Here is a 20443-nt window from a genome sequence, read left to right on the forward strand (position 1 = left end):
TTAGTCTCGTCCATGCTGAGACTCAAGTTGCTATGCTTGCACCATTCTACCAGTCATTCTGCCTCCTCTCTGTATGCTGTCTCATTTTCATTCTTCTTGCTAACCTAACCAAGATGGCATGCTTCATATTTCCTTACATCTCAGAATCAGAATTCAGCTGTTCCTGAATCACTGAGTGTTTGCCTTCAGGCTTCTGTGCCACCTTCCTGACAGCAACAATGAGAAGAGGGCATGTCCTAGGTGATGGGGGTCCTGAATAATGGGCACCACCTTTCTGAGGTACCACTCCTTAGATAATATGGAGGCTAGTACCAAAGATTGAGCTAACTCTTTTTACAACTTTCTGTAGCTTCTTTCAATCCTGCGCAGTAGCCTTACAATACTAGACAGTGATGCAGCCTGTTGGAATGCAGTCCATAATACATCTACATAATTTTTCAAGTGCTTTAGGTGACAAACCAAATCTCCTCAAAATCTTAATGAAATATAGCCACTGTCTTGCCTTTTTATAGCTGTGTCAGTATGTTGGGAGCAGGTTTGATCCTCAGAGTTCTTGGCACCCAGGAACTTGAAATTGCTCACTCTCTTCAATTCTGATCCTCATTGTTTTCTTTCTGAAGTCCACAATCAAACTCTTTGGTTTTTCTGACATTGAGTGCAAGATTGTTGCTGCAACAGCACTCAATTAGCTGGTATATCTCATTCCTGTACACCCACTCATCTCCATCTGAGATTCTGCCAACAATCGTTATATCACCAACAAATTTATAGATGCTGTTTGAGCTATGCCTAGCCACACAGTCACGGGTACAGAGAGAGTAGAGCAGTGAGCTAAGCACACATCCCTGAGGTGCACCAGTGTTAGTGGTCAGTGAAAAGGAGATATCATTACCACAATCCACACAGATTGTGGTCTTGGGGTTAGGAAGTGCAGAGGGAGGTACAGAGGCCCAGGTTCCTTAGCTTATAGATCAGGACTGTACATCTGCCGAGTGTATACAAATTTCAGCAGAGCATGGTAACAAAGTGGTTACGTTACTCGAGCAGATTATTGAATCTCACTCTTGTAATTGGCTCCAGTTTTGCCAAAAGCCAAAAGCAATTCAGGGATGGAACTAATTTACTTTATCACCTGAGGCACCAAGTGCTGCTGAAAGTATGCTGAGGGATTTTGGGAAGGTGGAGGACTAGCAAACTAGACCAATTGCATGTAGATCGGGCTAACATGGTGAGGTTATACCCTAGGCTATAATTCCATTCAAAGGAACTGGGTCAGACAGTTTCAGAAGAGCAATGAAACTGATATCAGTTTCAAGGGAAAACCACTCATACAAGGTAATGAATGATAAGTATGTTCCTGAAATATCATGCCAATTTTAATAGGCGTGCCATAGAAAGCATCCTGTGTAGATGGGTCACAGCTTGGTAAGGCAACTATGTTGCTCATAACTACAACAAAATGCAGAGTGCGAACGCAGCCCAGTCCTTCATGCTCAGCCTCCCCTCCATGGACTCTGTCTACATATTTTGCTGCCTCAGTGAAAGCATCTGGCATTAGCAAACTGCACTCTTTCAGTCCAAATGAAAGGTCTCATTTCCCTCTACAAATGCTGTCTGATTCATTGAGTTCCTCAGGAAGCTGTCTTTTTGATTTGCTCTGCATAAATTTCTAGACATGGATATCTATGTACAATTCATTTCTCATGAGATCATTTACATGGAACATGGGACAATACAGCACAGTACAGACCTTTGGTCCACAACATTGTTCAAGTTCATTGTCATTTAGCCATGCACATGTATACTCCAAATGAAAACAACATTCCTCTGGACGAAGGTGTCCTCAGGTGTTGGCACAGTACATATAACTCACATACAACATAAAGTAATGTTACCTCAAATAAACTAACAATTAATAAAATATACTCCAGAAGATTGATATTTAGCATAAGGTATATTTATGAAACTAGTTAAAGAGTGAATAGTATAACATTACTGGTGACGCTTCATATGTGATGAGACCTGGGAGGTAACAGAGTTCAGTAGGCTCATGGCCTGGAGGAAGAAACTATTTCCCATCCTAATGCTGTGGTATCTCACTGCTGATGGTGAGGGGGATGCAGTCAAAGAGATTATGGGATGGATGGGAAGGATCTTCAACAATGTGTACACAGCGCTCTTGATAAATATCTTGGAAGATGATCCTCTCAGCAGTTCTCGCAATCCTCTGTAGGGTCTTGCAGCAATTCACATACCAGGCGACGATGCAGTTGTGCCATTGTGCCAATGTGCCAACCTTTTTGTCCAAAATCAATCTAATATAGATATATAGCCCACATAACCCTCCATTTTCCTTTTATCCATGTGCCTATATATGAGTCTGTTAAATGTCTGTAATGTTTTTGTCTCTACCACCGACCCTGGCAGTACATTCCATGCACTTACCACTCTGTTTAAAAACCATATCATTGAAATCCCCGTTATACATTCCTCTAATCAACTTAAAATTATGCCCACTTGTAGTAGCCATTCCTGCCCTGGGACGAAGGGACAGACTGTCTATTCTGTCTATGTTGCTTATCATCTTATACACCTCCATCAAGTTGTTGTCATCGTCCTTCACTCCACAGAGAAAAGCTCTAGTCCTTGGCCTATTCTTATTCCATCCTTCATGGCTACACCAGCATGGAGTGATTTTTCCCTCATTTCAAAGTCTTTGATGTTATTATGCTGCAAATCAGCTTGACAGCCCCTTCAGATCAAAAGAACAAGTTGAATGTGAAACTACAAAGCCTGTGAACCAAAAATGCTAAAACCACTCAGCAGGTCAGACAGCAACCATGGACAAAGAAACAGAGTTAATGTTTTTGATCAAAAGCCATTTGGCAGCTGCTTTCTAAAATAATTTCACAGCTGGCATCAAAAAGAGATCAGTAAATATGTTCCCACTGTTAGCTTCAAAATTAATAGTCTATGTACTGATTAAAACAAATGTTCAAAGTTCAAATAAAGTTGTTATCATAGGACATATATGTCACCATATACAGCCCTGAGATTCATTTTCTTGTAGACATTCACAGTAAATACAAGAAACACAACAAGATCAATGAAAGACCTAATCCAACAGGACAGACAAACAATCAATGGGCAACAGATAGCAAACTGTGCAAATACAGAAAGAAAATAAGAAATAAAAAAACTTGCCTTCATCCATACCTATTAATACATGTCAACAATTTTCTTAAGAATCCTGATAATGTGCCCAAATTTGTGACAGAAGGTAGAACATATCTCTTACCTAAAGGAGAAATCACAAACGATTCATCAGAATATTGTCCTAATACTTGTTTACAAACTATATAAAAATGGTAACATCATGCATCTCACAACTAATCACCACTCACTTAGATAACCACAATATACTTACAGAAGAGCAGAAAGGATGCCATAAAGGTATGAAAGGATACCATAAGGGTATAAAAGGGTATCTAGACCGACTGGGAATAAATTCTGTACCTTTATATCAAACATGGCAGAAAAGCAGAATTCTTTCATGTTGCTACATTAACTACTAAAAACCATTTGATTCTGTCCCACACTCATAACTGATAGAGGTTCTTAATATACAGTATATAAAGTACACCCAACACTTGTAAAATTCCTTCAACATCTGATGGAGCATTGACTTACTATAATCATTCTATTTATAACAAATAAAAAAAAGAACAACCACCATTATCAAAATACACTGATGCATTTTTCAACACAACTCTCTATAAGCCCATTATGGTTTTGTCTAACTTTAAACCATAATGGGATATAAACAAGCAAAGAAAAATATCATCATATCAAAGATCATAATGCGATAAAGGAAAATGTTTGACAGAATTTACTTCAAGGCTTAAGTAAATTTGTCAAACAAAGCTCAAACTATAACCAAAGCAATAAACACTTTTGCAATACCCATGTTAGCATATTCTTTCAGCATTATATCTTAGTCCAATACCAATCTGGAAAATTTACAATAAAAAATAAAAACTGAAATGTCAAATTTTAGATAACATTATGTAGACACGAATGTACTTAGATTAACACTACCTAGGTCAGAAGGAGGAAGAGGAATAACAGACATAAAAAATTTACACAACAGTCATATAAAACTTCTAAGGATATACTTTAATCAACAAAAACAGGATTCAGCACTCCACATATGCAAATGCAATTCTGATAAGAAGTACACACCGCTAAATTTAAATGAAAGTTCAACTCAGAAAACTGAAAAAATTATCACTCCAGAAGGAAAAGTTAACCAATGGAAGAGTATTATCCTCCATGGAAGACATCCCCACAATCTGAGCAAACTAGATGTTGACAAGGAAGTGTTGAATGCCTGGTGCAAAGTTGGGGAACTCTTTCTGGAAGCATAGGGGTTCCTTGTGGTGATACAGGACCAGGTGGTTAACATTAAAAATGATCAAAAATACAGAATGAAAGACTAGCAAATTCAAGATAGTAAATGCAGAAAACGTCAAAAGAAATCAGAAGCAACCCAGCACATTAATGGATCCTGCAACAGTTTAACTCAATCTGATTACTTACATCAACACAATCAAGTAGCAAACATCTTTCACCAAAATCTTGCTTTAAAATACAACTCATAAAAGATGCCATACCTTACTATGTGATTACGTTGACTGCTTTACCAAGGCAGTGAGAAGTGTAAGTATGAATTGCCCAACAGTAATTGTCCTTGAGAAGGTGGTAGAGAGCTATTTTCATGAACCATTGCTGTGTCCCACAGTACTGGAAGAGAAGGAGTTTCTGGAGTTCAAAACAGTGGGGAATTGTTTCGAAGTTGGGACGGTGTGTGCCTGCAGCTATTGTGCTCATACACTTTTTGTCCTCTATTGTTAGATGTAGAAGAACAGTGGGGTAAAGGTACAATGAAATTTGCCTGAAGCAGCATCACAATTACATAAGTAACAGACAACACACAGAAAATAAATTATATATAAAAAGTACTATACAGTGAAAAGTAAGTCCTCAGGGTGCAAAAAAAAACAAAGATACAATCAAAGACAAAGGAGGATGAGAGGTGACCTGATAGAGGTGTATAAGATGATAAGAGGCATTGATCTTGTGGATAGTCAGAGGCTTTTTCCCAGGGCTGAAATGGTTGCCACAAGAGGACACAGGTTTAAGATGCTGGGGAGTAGGTACAGAGGAGATGTCAGGGGTAAGTTTTTTTACGCAGAGTGGTGAGTGCGTGGAATAGGCTTCTGGCAACAGTGGTGGAGACAGATATGGTAGGGTCTTATAAGAGTCTTGGATAGGTACATGGAGCTCAGTAAAATAGAGGGCTATAGGTAAGCCTAGTAATTTCTAAGGTACGGACATGTTCCGAACAATTTTGTGGGCCCAAGGTCATGGTTCATGGGAGACCTTAGTGTTTTTTGTTGCAGTACTGTACACATGACAATAACCTTAACCTGACATGAAGAGTTTGTGGGCTTTAGGAGCTAATGTAAGAGTAGTTTAAGCAAGTAAATGCAAGCAGTTTTGCAGATGGTAGGTACCATAGCCATAAAACCCTGGTGTCAGAAAGAATTAATGTTTAGGGTGGTACGTGGGATTCCAAGCAAGTGGATTGCTTTGTCCATAATGGTGTTGAGGTTCCTGACAATTGCTGGTGTTGCACTTAACCTGACACGTGTACAGCATTGATAATTGGCCATTGGTAATTTATTTATTATTATTACACATACAATGAAAAATATTGTTTTTGCATGCCATCCATTTCACAATGTCAGTACATTGAAGTAATACAAGGGAAAGCAATAACAGGGTGCAGAATAAAATGTTACAGGTGCAGAGACAGTGCCATGCAGATAGCTGGTGAGGTGCAAAGTCATAAGGAGCTAGATTGTGAAATGAAGACTCCATCTTATCCTATAAGAGGTTCATTAAATAGTCTTCTGGTCAAACTTTCGGGTCAGTGAGTCCCAGAATCGGATGACTGAGGGTTTCAGAGCACAAGAGCAGGTGAGTCCTAGGCCTGGTCTTTGGGATCCCATCATCTGTTAGTCCATGGGTCGATACCAAAAATCAAAGCCCAAAGGTTGACTGGAGTACCAGAAGCCTGATGGCCGAAACCTGAAGACTGGAAGCTAGAGGTCCAGAGCCCTGTCCTTGTGTGTGGGTGGGTGGGAGGGAGGGAGGAAAGAGCCACGTTTTGCTGTTGTTTTGTTGCTTGTGATCTGTCTCATGTTCTGTGTTGTTCTGGCAAGTATTGTGGACATGATATGTTAGGGCTGGAATGTGTGACAACATTTGTGGGCTATCCAGCACATCCTTAAATTGTTTTGAGAAGTAGCCAAAATAATCAAAGACGGCACCCTAAACATTCTCTCTTCTGTCCTCTTCTTTTGGGCAAAAGCCAGTAAGCACATAACACCGTTATCATCCAGGTCTTCAGTCAGCTTGTTTGAAGAAAACTCTGCCTAATTACCATCAACAAATCACCTGCAGCACCAAGGGTCACAACACACCCGACCACCGTCTACCATTGCCTAACATTCCAAGCCTAATATGCATTTCGGGATATCTGATCACTTAGCTGTCCTCCTGCTACCTTCATACAGGCCGAAGCTAAAGAGCAAGGCTCCAGAGATAAGGACAACAAAGAAGTGGTTACTGGAGGCTGAGGAATGGCGACAGGATTGTTTTGGGTCAGTATACTGGGCCACAAATAAATAATCATCAGTGGATACAAACAAAAACAACACAGTGACAACTTTACAAAAACAGTTATAGATGAGTGTGTTCTGAAATCATTCAGAGTCATTCCTAATGCAGAAGCAATGATGAACTATGAGATCTGCAATCAACTGAGGGCCAGATCAGTGGCATTCAGATCTGGAAACCAAGTTAAATACAAAAATCCAGGTACAATCTCGAGGAAGCCAACTCACGTGCAGTGGCAAATCCAGACCAAACTTGAATCACAGAAAGATGTTCAACAGCTGTGGCAGGGCTTGGATGTTATCACCTCCTACAAAGTGAAACCAAGTGACATAATTGGCCACAGAGCTTCACTCTCAGATTAGCTCAATGCCTTTTATGCTCAATTTGACCATCAAACCATGGAGGCACCATCACGAACTTCCACAGCTCCCACTGACTCTGTGATTCCATTCTCTGAGGCCATCTTGAGAGCATTTTTCAGGAGGGTGAACCCACAGAAAGCATTCAGCCCAGATGGGGTACCTGGCCGAATACTAAAGACCTATTTTGATCAGCTGACTGGAGTGTTCACCATTATTATTAACCTCTCACTTCAACAGTCTGAATTATCCATCTGCTTCAAACAGGCTTCAATTTTACTGGTGCCTAAGAAGAACGTGGTAACATTTCTCAATCATTGTCATCTGGTAGCACTTACTTCCACTGAGATGAAGTGCATTGAGACGTTGGTGATGGAAAATATCAATTCCTGCCTGAGAGCAGACTTGGATTCCCTTCAATTTGCCTACCAGCATAGCAGGTCAACTGCAGAAGCCATTTTATTGGTTCTTTACTCAGTCCTGGAACATCAGGACAGTGAAGGCACATACATCACAATGCTATTCATTGACTTTGGCTCAGCATTGAATATTATCATCCCCTCAAAACTAATCAGTAAGCTTCAAGTCCTAGGTCTCAGTACCTCCTTCTGCAATTGGATCCTTGACTTCCTTACTTGCAGATCCCAGTCAGTTTGAATTGCCAACATCTCCTCCATGGTCTCCCTCAGTACAGGGGCACCACAAGGCTTACGCTTCACTCCCCTATTCTACTCACTTTACACTTATAACTGTAAGGCTAAGCACAGCTCCAATGCCATATTTAAATTTGCTAATGACACCACTGTTTTTTGCCATATCAAGGGTGGCAATGAATCAGTATATAGGAGGGAGATTGAAAATCTGGCTGAGTGATGCCACAACAATAATCTCTCACTCAATGCCAGCAACACCATGGAGCTGATCATTGACTATGGGAGGAGGAAACCGAAAGTCCATGACTCAGTCCTCAGCAGAAGATCAGGGATGGAGAAGGTCTGTAACTTTAAATTCTTCAGTGTCATCATTTCAGATGGTCTATCCTGCTAACGTTCTTAGAAATTTGTGAAAATTTGGCATGTCATCTAAAACTTCGACAACCTTCTGTAGATGTGTGGTGGAGAGTATATTGACTAGTTGCATAACAGCCTAGTATGGGAACTCCACTGCCCTTGGATGGAAAAGCCTACTAAATGTAATGGATACTGCCCAGTCCATCACAGGTAAAGCCTTCCCACCATTGAGCACATCTACATGGAGCACTGTTGCAGAAAGGCATCATCCATCATCAAGGACCTCCCACCATCCATACCATGTTCTCTTCTCACTGCTGCCATCAGGAAGAAGATACAAGTGCCGTGGGACCTGCACCATCATGTACAGGAACACTTTCACCCCTCAACCATCAGGCTTTTGAACTAGGGGGGATAACTTCACTCGCCCTATCACAGAACTGGATTCACTTTCAAGGACTCTTCATCTGATGCTGTCAAAATTTACAGTTTATTTATTGATTATTATAATTTTTTCTCTCTTTGTTTTTGTATTTGCACAGTTTGTTGTTTAATTTTGCACGTTGGTTTTTGTCCGCCCTATTGGAAGTGTTCTTTCATTGATTATATTGTGTTTCTTGTATTTATTGCGATTGCCCACAAGAAAATGAATTTCATGGTTGTACAGATATGTACTTTGATAATAAATTTACTTTGAACTTGGAACCAGGCTCAAGGACAGTGTCTATACCACTATAATAAAAGTATTGAATGTTCCCCTAAGACAATTAACTGGACTCTTGATCTCATGATCAACCTCCATTGTTTGCCTGCACTGCACTTTCTCCATAACTGTAACACTTTTATCCTGTATCCTGTTATTGTTTTAACTTGTATTACCTCAATGCACTGTTGCAGTAAATTGATCTGTGTGAAAATTATGCAAGACAAGTTGTTCACCATGTCTCTGTACATGTGTCAAATAACAAACCAATTTAGCAATTACCAGTTTAATTTGTCCTGTCCTCTTGGGTTCTGATAGAGGCTGCAAAGAACAAATGCCAACAAATTCTTGATTTCTGAGAGTAGCGTTGTCCCTTTATGAACAAACAAAATATTAGTTTCTCTTTGCAACATATTCTGCCGCACTTACTAATTACAATGCGGAGAAACACTGATCTGGTCTGCTGGCATCACTGCGTAGGTGGCTGATACATTTAAATTTGCTGTCAATGATGACCTCTGAGATCCATAACATTGCTGTCATCTGACACATCTCATCTGATAGCATCAGCAAATCCCGCTCTTCATTCTTACACGTGTTTATTCAGCAAAGCACTATAAACTCACAGTTCAAATCTCTACATGCATAATCCAGTTCCGCATTTTCAGTGGATCATGGTTGCTGTCTATTAGCCAACACAGCACAGCATACAGGCAAAACCTGGGACCTCGCTGAACCATATGCTCTCGTTATTCACTCCATAATTCCATCAAGCTGAGTGGGGAGGCTGCAGGCACCAGCACTTTTCTTACAGTAAGCACTTAGCAACTGCTGAGGTGTGCTTCAGAAAAATTAAAACCTCAGAAGCAGGAGGTTGTATATCCATACTCGGGCTGATCAGCACAGCGGGGTTATTCTAGAAATCTATTCATTATCTACTGGGTTACTATTGGGCAAATGACTCCTGGAGGAAGACCGATTTAAGAAAAATTAATCTTATAATAGCAAGAACTTGAATAGTGGTGTGGTTTTGTTATTGTTATTTTATATACAGAATTATTTGTGTGCCTGTTGGATGAGATGCCAAACCAGTCTTGGTCAAGAAGATAGGTTTTACGGTGACTTAAAGGAGGAAAGAGAGGAAGAGGTGTTCAGAGAATGGATTTCAAAACTCACTGCTACATCAAGGGATGAAATGTTTGGTGACAGCAGAATGATTACATCTAGAAATATTTTAAAATTTGCTTTTTGCTTCAGATTTCAGCATTTGAGTATCTTGTGTTTTCCTTTGCCTCCACAGATGCTGCCTGAACCATTGAGTTCCTGTGGCCGTTTTTGCTCCAGATTCCAGCATCTGAAGACTCTTGCTTAAAGAGCTACAGATGGATATAAATTTACAGAGGCAGGCAGATGTTAGATCTGAGAAGGATTTTAAAGTACATTGAACATAGAACAGTACAGCATTGTTCAGAACCTCCCACCCACAATGTTGTGCCATCCTTTTCACTTACTCCAACATCAATCTACACTCTTACACAGCCCATTACCCTCCATCTTTATTTCATGTATGTACCTAACCATGAGGAAAAAAGAAAATAATAAACACTATAGCAAACAGGGCCCTTAACTAAAACTCACAAATGGAAAATGAAGCCAACACTGCAGCTGAAAGGAATAACTAAATATAAAATGAATATCGCTAGTCTTCAGAGTCAGTTGACTTGACAGTCCAATTTCTCAGGCAAGGCCGAATGCAAGCAGGCAGTGAGACGTTGCTGAGCTTTAAGTCTTGACAAGCACAATGACGAAAACGATGGAGTTAAACACCATCACAATGAAATAATAATTAGCTGACACTTGCAAATTCAGGAGTGCAATTACCGTATCTACTGCGCTGCCAAATTTGTGGTTACAACAGAGACCCTTGAATGTCCCTAATGTATCAGCCTCTACCACCAACCCCAACAGTGCTGTTGCAAAGAATGGGCAAACCCAAGCACAGAACACTGGCAGAGATAGAATTAGGATGCAGACGAGAGTGTGAATGTGGCTGGAGCTGAACAACAAAGAGGAAGGTGAACAGAAAAGCAGGAGGCAGGCAAACTTAACCCGACACAGTGCGTTGCTGAAGATGAGTGGCAAACAGGACATAGGCAGCAGGCAATACTTATTTTGACACGGAGAGTTGCTGAGCTGAACGGCAAATGGAAAGGTAATACTTATCTTGACATGGAGAGACAGAGTTACACAGGTAAACCTCGGTACTGAAGTAATACTTAGAATACACAATCCTAAGCAACTGGGAACATGAATGACCACACTGGCTAAAACAAAAATCTAGCAATGAGTAGATGCAATGCCGGGGCATTTATGCTGCAGGTTTAGATGAGAATCAGGTGTGCCGCAATCAAAGGGAATTTGGAGGATAAGGGGAATTAACGGTCAGGACCGTGACAGGTGCATTCCACACACTTAACCATTCCCTGTGTAAAAGCATATCTCTGACATCTCCCCTAAACTTTCCTCTGCTCAGCTTAAAAGGATATCCTCCAGTAATAGTTATTGCTGCCCTGGGAAAAAGATGCTAGATGTCCAATCTGGTTACGTCTCTGATAATCTTATACACCTCTATCAACTCACCTCTCATCCTTCTACACTACAAAGACAATAGCCTTAGTTTGTTCAACTTTTCTTTATAAGTAATAATGAAAATTTTAAAAACAAATTAATTCTTAACATAGAACCAATTTCTGATTGACACTGCCTAGGATCAAAGCCAGTTCTAATCAAAAGGCAATTCCTGCAAACTATTTTCTTTAAGAACTTTAAGGTGATGGTGTGACCTTGAAGTTCTTAATTTCCCAATTGCTTTTACCAGCAGCATGCTCTTTACGTTTTCTGTTAATTGGTCAGTTGACAATTATACTACATGTGGAATCTTAAAAGATAATAATTCTAAGTATAGATTTCTATATGTTCTTTACCAAGTGCCACCACAGATACTCCCATGCGTACACCTTCCAACTCAGAACCACAATTTTCAAAGAGCAGAACAGTAGATTCCTGTTGTTGCGATACACCAACAACAAATTGCTTTCAATAAATTCAATAAATACTTGACAATTCAATAAACCAAGGCATTTTTCATGCACATTATTCAACATATTTGACACTGAGCTTCACAAAATGATATGAGGGAATGCGTTCAAAATTTTGATTGGAGAGGTAAAATATAGCGAAGAGTGTGTCCCAAAGGAGGAGAAAGAAAAAAAGTGGCAGGAGAGGAAAGAGTTGTAGTTGGGAGGAGAGGGGTTCCAAAGGTTAAGCAGCAAATGAATATAGAAGGAGAGTGACCAAATTAGAGGTCTATTGGCTAGAGTTCTTCACTATCATTGGATTACATCATAGAGGCATAGCGATGAACAGCACAGAAACAGGGCCTTCTGACCGACCACTGTGTCTGTGCTGATCATTATCCACCCATTTACACTAATCTTCAACAAATCCTCATTCTTCTTATTTTCCACACATTCTCAGTAACTCCCCTGAGATGCTACCACTCATCTCCACTATTACAGCAGCGTATAAACCTATCAAACTGCATATCTTCAGGATTTGGGAAGAAACCGGAGCACATGGAGGAAACTCACACAGTCACAAGAAGAACCTACAAACTCCACATAGGCACCACCCAAGCTTTGAACATTGGTCTCTGACACTGTGCAGCTTCAGCTCTGCGAGCTCTGCCACAAGTTCAAGTAACAGCTTAGAATTGATCTTCAAGTAATTAATCTCCTTAAGGGAATGAAATTTACCATCTGACAGTCTGGCCTCTACATGACCAGAACCAACAACACAGCAGTTCTTAATTGCATGCCCAATTCAGGTTCAGTGGGGGTGGCCAATAGAAAAAGGCACATCCTCAGAATGAATAAGTAAACATCTAAATAAGCAATGAAAGTGTTTGAAGAACATTTCCAGTCTACTGAGAGATGTTGCAGAGTAGATTGGGTGAAGGAAAATGGATTTTCAACAAAAGGGTAGCAGGGGGGTTGCAGTTCAGAAGGAGGCGACAGAAGCTTTATATTCCAGCTTAAGTACCTGTGTCATGCTCCATTGTAGCAACTTTGAATGCTTTTTACATTCCCACAGATCCCCCATGGAGGCTGAGGATTTTCTGGAATTTTTTACCCCTTGAGGGCTGTGGAGGCTAGATTATTGGAATTATTTAAATATTAAGTCAATATTTTTTGTCAGGGGAGAGGGTGTGAATTCAGAACCATGAGCAATTAACACAGAAGAATCAAAGAGATATGTGACATAGAAACAGATCCTTTGACCCAACTAGTTCAGACTACAGTGAAAAATATTGCATCATGGCCTGGCATGGAAGCTCAAATGTACACCTGTGGAAGAAGCTACAATGAGTTGTGAACTCAGTAAGTTCTATCACAGGTACAGCTCTCCCCACCATCTAGGCCATGCCCTCTTCTCATTGTTGCCATCAAGCAGGAAATACAGAAGACTTACATCTCAGGGTTCAGCAGCAGCTTCTTCCCTACCACCATCAGGTTCCTGAAATGACCAGAAAACCCTAACCCTATCTCAGACTATTTTATTTTCCTCTCTCAGTTGTGATAGATCTCTGAAGTTCCTTGTTGGGCCCAGTATATTGATGTAATTACAAAGAAGTCACGTGTGCAGCTGTATTCATTAGAAATTTGAGGTATTTTTGTTTGTGACCAAAGGCTCTATCAAATAAGATTATTTAAGATGGCTTAATGTCATTTGCAGTTCATAGGTGTAAAGGAGAACAAAATAATTGCTACTCCAGATCTGATATGGCACAAAAAAACACAAAAGATGAAGTTTACAATAATAATAAAAGCAAAGGCAATAAATATAAATACATAAATAGCTTATGTGCAGAGAATGATTGTATGTGCATAAAGTGATGCAAGGCTGTACATAAAATGACCTGCAGGAAATAATAAAGTAGTGGCAGATTTTGTGGTTGGAGATGCTGATCATCTTTACTGCTTGGGGAAAGTAATTGCTATTGAATTTGGTGGTGCTGGTATGGATGTTATATTGCCTCCTCCCTGATGGGAGTGGGACAAACAGATCATGGGCGGGAGCAAAAGATGTTGGGAATGGTGGGTGTGGAGCACTACAGGAGGGGTGTGGGACAGATGGCACAGAAGTTGTGGCAGGGGCAGGGGTGAATTGAATTGAATTGACTTTATTCTTACATCCTTCATATACATGAGGAGTAAAAATCTTTATGTTACCCAGCCCTGAGACAACAGGCAAGATCATTTGATTCCAAGCAATTGGTTTATTGATCATTCCTGAATGTCCCTCTAGTGCTCCTCTCTCCCCTCCCCTTTTTCTAACCATGATACCCCGCTCCCTGCTCCCTTCCCACTCTCAGTCCACAGTAGAGATCTATATCAAAATCAGGTTTATCATCACTCACACGTCATGAAATTTGTTTTTTTTTTATGGCAGCAGTACACTGCAGTACATGAAATTACTACAGTACATGAAAATAGCACAGTACTGCATATCCTTGATAGTGGCTAGGCTGTTGCCAGTGATGCATTAGGCAGTTTTGGCCACCCATTGTAGACCCTTCCTGTCCTCCACAGTGCAGTTTCTGTACCAAGTAGTGCTGTAGCATGTCAAGATGCTCTCGTCTGCACATCCATAAAATGACGTGAGTATAGATGTTCAAAGTCCAGCTCTCTTCAGCCTCCTCAGAAAGTAGAGGCAGTGGTGAGGTTTCTTGACTGTGTAGGATGTGTCCTGGGGCCTGGAGAGGTTGTGTGAGATCTGCACTCCCAGGAGCTTGAAACCGCTCATAGTTTCCACTGCAGTGCTGCCAATGTAAAGAAGGGTGCGGGTGGTGTGAGTTCTCCTGAAGTCAATAACCATTTCCTTTCTCTTGTTGACATTAAAGAAGAGGTTATTTGACTAGCACCAGGTCTCGAGCTCTTTTACCTCCTTACTGTAAGCCAATCAGCAAATTTGCGGATGATAACAAGATCAGGAGTGTAGTGGACAGTGAGGAAGACTATAATGGCTTGCAGTGGGACCTGGACCAGCTGGAAAAATGGTCTGAAAAATAGCCAATGGAATCTAATGCAGACAAGTACCAGGTGTTGCACTTCAGAAGGACCAACCAGGTTAGGTCTTACACAGGGAACGGTAGGGCATAGAATAGTGTGGTGGAACAAAGGGTACTGGGAATACAGATCCATGATTCATTGAAAGGGGTGTCATAGGTAGGTAGGGTTGTAAAGAAAGCTTTTGGCACATTGACCTTTATAAATCAAAGTATTAAATACAGGAGATGGGATGTTATGTTGAAGTTTTATAAGACGTTGGTGAGGCCTAATTTGGAGTATTGTGTGCAGTTTTGGTCACTTACTGACAGAAATATGTGAACAAGGTTGAAAGAGTACAGAGAAAATTTACAAGGATGTTGCTGGGTCTGCAAGACCTCAGTTATAAGGACAGATTGAATAGGTTAGGGCTTTATTCCTTAGAACATAGGCAATGGAGAAGAAATTTGATAGAAAGGTATAGATAGGGTAAATGCAAGCAGAGTTTTTCCTCTGAGATTGGGTGGGACTACAACTAAAGGTCATGGATCTAGGGTGAAAGGAGAAAAGTTTAAATGGAAAAAGAGAGGAAACTCCTTCACTCAGGTGGTCATGAGAGTGTGGAACGAGCTGCCAGCACAATTGGTGCATGCAAGCTCGATTTCAAAGTTTAAAAAAGTTTGGATAGAAACATGGATGGTAGGGGTATGAAGGGCTTATGGTCCTGGTGCAGGCCAATGGGAGTAGGCATGGACTAGATGCACTGAAGGCCTGTTTCTGTGCTGTACTTTTCTATGATGTTGTTTCATCCACTAGAGCACAGGAGACTGAGGGAAGATCTATAGAGATATACAAAATTATGGGTGAATACATGCAGGCCTTTTCCCCTCAGATTGGAAGAGACTAGAACTAGAAGTCAAAGGTTTAGGGTGAAAGGTGAAATATTCAGGGGAATCTGAGGAGGATCTTCACTCAGAGGGTGATGTGAGTGTGGAATAAGCTACTAATGGAAATGGTAGATGCCAGTTCAATTGTAACTTTTTAAGAGAAGTTTGGAAAGGTACACAGATGAGATGGGTTTAAAAGGATATGGCCCTGTAAGATAATGTAATGGGTAACAGATGACATATATTGCTCATTATAGAAACAGTTCTACATAATTCAGAAACACCTTCATTGAGTTGTATTCACTTTAAGAGATGTTGTCTGACATAATGACATCTGTGTAAGGCAACTGCTTTTGTTTACTTAGTAATGGACCAGAGCTGATTGTGGACTTTAGAAAGGGTAAGACAAGGCAACACAGACCAATCCTCACTAAGGGATCAGAAGCAGAGAGAGTGAGCAATTCCTGGATGTCAATATTTCTGAGTACCTAACCTGGACACAACATATTGATGCAGCTATAAAGAAGACAAGGCAGCAGCTATATTTCATTACAGCTTTGAGGAGATTTTGTATGTCACCAAAAACACAGAAATTTCTACAGATATACAGAGCATTCTAACTGGCTGCATCACCAACTGTCATGGTGAAGCGGGGGGAGGATGGTGTTGTGCTACTGCACAGGATCAAAGTAAGCTACAGAGAGTTGTAAAATTAGTCAGCTCCATCATGGGCACTGGCCTCCATAGTATACAGGACACCTTCAAGAAGCGGTGCCTGGGCGTCTGCAACCAGGGCTTCCTGTGGAACGTCTTCCAGAGGGTTGATAGGGACCGAAGTGGGGTAATATCTGAAAGTGAGCTCCAGCAAGCTTTATCCAATGGGACATGGACATCTTTCAATCCGAAGACTGTTCGATCCATCATTGGAATGTTTGACCGGAATAATAGAGGAGGAGTGGATTTCAATGAATTTTTGGGTCTTTGGAAGTATATAAATGACTGGCATTACATTTTCTGAACTTATGACAGAGATAATTCCAATTCCATTGACAAAAACGAATTGAAACAGGCTTTGTCAAGTTTTGGGTACCGCCTGTCAGATCAATTCTACAATGTTCTTCTTAGCAAATTTGACCGGCAAGGAAGAGGGCAGGTAGCCTTTGATGATTTTGTTCAGTGCTGCATTGTCCTTCAGAGGCTGACTGATGTATTCAGACGATTTGATACTGACCAGGATGGCTGGATACAGGTTTCACATGAGCAGTACATCACAACGGTCTTAAGTGTAGTGTAATTTTTGCTACTTTATAATCCTTTCACTTTGTAATGCTCAGTCAAGGTCTCTGACTGAATTATCAAGACAATTTAAAAGTAGCTTAGAACAGAAATGCTTGTGTGAAATTTGAAGCAAATGCTTATCTTTAAGACAAATTGCACTTATTTTGTAAAATAGACTACTGTACACAATCTTAATGTTATTAGCATGCAACTGTGCCATACTGTCTTTTATTGCAACAGAGCAATCAGTTTTGATAATAAGATATGCAGCAGCAGAGGCTACCTATGGCAAAGAATAGCTTTATAAAACATGCATGGTGCCTTATTTGTCAGATACATAACAGTAATCTAATTTTTGTTATTCAGAATAATCAAGTAATCGAATGTGAGACAGACTAACTTTGGCAAGTTTGTCTTCATAAATTTCATGCTAAATGCTTAATATACTTTGACTTTTTATTGTTTCTAGAACTTGTTGCATAGTTTAATATTAATGAGAATAAATACAATCTTACAAAGATGCAAGCCAATAAACTATTTTAATGGGATTTTCTCTTAGGTGCTATGTATAAACTAGTATGTGCCAGACATTCATTTACTGTAACAATGTAAACATATGGTAATTTAAACTTGGAAATAAATTTAACTTCTGAATAAAAAAAAGAAGCGGTGCCTCAGAAGGATGGTGTCCATCATTAAGGATTGACACCATCTAGGACATACCCTCTTCTCATTGCTACCATCAGGAAGGAGGTACAGAACCATGAAGGCACATACTCAATGATTCAAGAACGGTTTTTTGCCCGTCTGCCATCTAATTTCTGAATGGATATTGAACCCATGAACGTTATCTCACTACATATCTATTTCTAAAGTTAACAAATTTCTTGACATATGCTGGTGAAACCAACCTGATTCTGATTATGATTCTGAAGGGCTGTGGCTTTTGTTAAGCACATAAAATGACTCTCACGTGTTTTATTCACAAAATCATACATTGGTGACCTCGACACCCTCAGATGATGCCAGAGTTATTTAGCAGCATGTCAATGAATGCAATCTCTTTGAAGCTGCTAGAGTTTCGGGAGCAGCCCGCTACTGGGTGATTTGCAAAGGCGCAAGTCCAGTTCGCATTGCGAGAAATCACCTTGGACTATACCAAATTTTACTGTGTTGTAGTATCGTTAAGTAATTCTATTGAAGCCAGAGTGGTGACTCTACTAGAAGCCCCACCTGCTCATAATAAATATAGCACTCGGAAAACTCACCTATTGCAGACTTCTGGACTGTCTGAGTTTGAATATTCAAACAGTTGCTTTCCTTGCCTGGTCTGGACATCGCTAAGCCTTCAGAACTAATGGACCACATGCTGTCTCTCCTTGGCAATCACTGTCCTTGTTTTATTTTTAAAGAACTCTTTACACAACAAATGCCTGGTCAAGTTCACACAGCCTTCACTAATACACCCATGAAGGACTTGCTAAAATGACCAGGCAGAGGTGCATTGTTCCTCCCTGCCTCAATAAGCCCTGTCAGCAGAACCTCCAGCAGACTCACCCCCATGGTTGTGAACCAGACTACGCCAGGTCTATGTTTTTACCATGCATGCTTTGGAAAAAGTGCCAAGAAGTGCCAACAACCATGCATCTTCGACAGTGCCAGCACATCGAGACACCAAAGGTGGGTTCCATCTGTCAGGGTCATCTATTGTTCAATATGGACACCCTTTCAGGAAACGCTTCCTGTGTGATATGGACGCTCAGCAATGCCCATGATTATAAGGCAAAGAGCAACAGACCCTTGCTGGAGGCCACTAACAGCAGCAGGATCCAGGCTTGTGGAACACAACGCGTGACGATAGTTTCAGTGGACAATACTAACATGGGACTTTGTCTTGGCTAAGGTTGCTAGACATCTGCTCAGTGCAGATTTCCCGTATGTTAAAGGACTATCAGTGAACCTTAAGAACTGCCAACTTGTGGAATCAAAGAATTTGAGTCATTGCTCTTTAAACCCAGTAAGTTCCCTATGATGACTCTGTCTGGCGCATGCACCACCACATGTGAATCCACCCACCTGCTGGACAAATTCCCTAACCACACCAAGCCCACATTTTCCACAACACGGGTGATGTCAACAGGCTCAATAAAATGATTAGAAAGGCTGGCTCTGTTATAGGAGTCAAACTGGACACACTGAAGGCTGTGGTAGAACAAAGAAAAATCCTGGCAATTCTGGACAATACAGCTCACCCTCTGCATGCCACCTTGGCTGAACAGACAAACACTTTTAGTAATAGACTAAGACAATTGTGCTGCTCCAAAGAGTGCTATATGAGGTCATTCTTACCCTCCGCCATTAGGCTCTGTAATGAGTCAACCTATAGCAGGGGAAGTGATGATCCCTCCTGTTACACTGTTTGTGGTAACTTATTTTTGTTCTTTCTTACTTCTCTTCTAATATTTGTATATCTGTGCATTTGTAATGCTACTGTGACACTGTAATTTCCTTTGGGATCAGTAAAGTATCTGTCTACAGTCACGAAGCATTGGGTTGAGCACCGCACTTACACAACTGGTTTACCAACCCATGCCCTTGTGTGTAGGCTAGGCTGTCTCAGAAAAGCTAGCCAGCACGAAAGCTGAGTTTTCTAACATGGACATGCTTGGCATTGTACACAGGTCGAAGAGCCCTTGGGCTTCACTCCTCTACATGATCCCTAAGCCTGATAGTGGCTGCTCTCCATGCGGTGATTACCGCCGCCTTAACAAGGCCACCACACCCAATCATTATCTGGTCCCACATAGTCGAGACTTTTCAGCACATTTAATTGGAAAGATAATTTTTTCTAAAGTAGACTTAGTCAGGGGCTACCATCAGGCACCTGTGTGTGCTGAGGATGTGCTAAAATGGCTGTCATAACCCTGCTTGGCATCTTTGAGCTTCTGTGCATGCCGTTTGCTGAAAAACGCAGCACAACCTTTCCAGCAACTAATTGACTCTGTGTTAAAAGACAGATCTTTCAATGTACTTGTTGCCAGCACATCCAATACCAAGCACTTTCAAACACATAACCCAACATGGGCTGATTATTGAGTCTGCTAAATGCCAGTTCAGATTGTCTACTATTGACTTTCTTGGCCAGAAAGTTTGATACGCCTTCTGTCTAAAGTCACTACTACTATGGATTTCCCACTGCCCCATACTACAAAAGTACAGCAAGAATTTTTAAGTATGGTGAATTTCTATCATCGTTTTATGCTGCAAACAGCTGAAGATACAGCCCCAGTCCCCTGCTTGAGCGGTCAGGGAACATGACAACACCAAACAAGCTCTTTTGAAAGTGACTCTGCTG

The 20443-nt window shown here is 40.7% G+C and overlaps 1 pseudogene; it reads left to right on the plus strand.

The window, feature by feature from the left end:
* LOC132404646 (programmed cell death protein 6-like) overlaps positions 1–17426 on the plus strand; it is an 80088-nt pseudogene extending 62662 nt beyond the window's left edge.
* The last annotated feature ends 3017 nt before the right edge of the window (positions 17427–20443 follow it).

The sequence above is a fragment of the Hypanus sabinus genome, chromosome 1, assembly GCF_030144855.1.
Source record: "Hypanus sabinus isolate sHypSab1 chromosome 1, sHypSab1.hap1, whole genome shotgun sequence".
Classification (NCBI taxonomy): domain Eukaryota; kingdom Metazoa; phylum Chordata; class Chondrichthyes; order Myliobatiformes; family Dasyatidae; genus Hypanus; species Hypanus sabinus.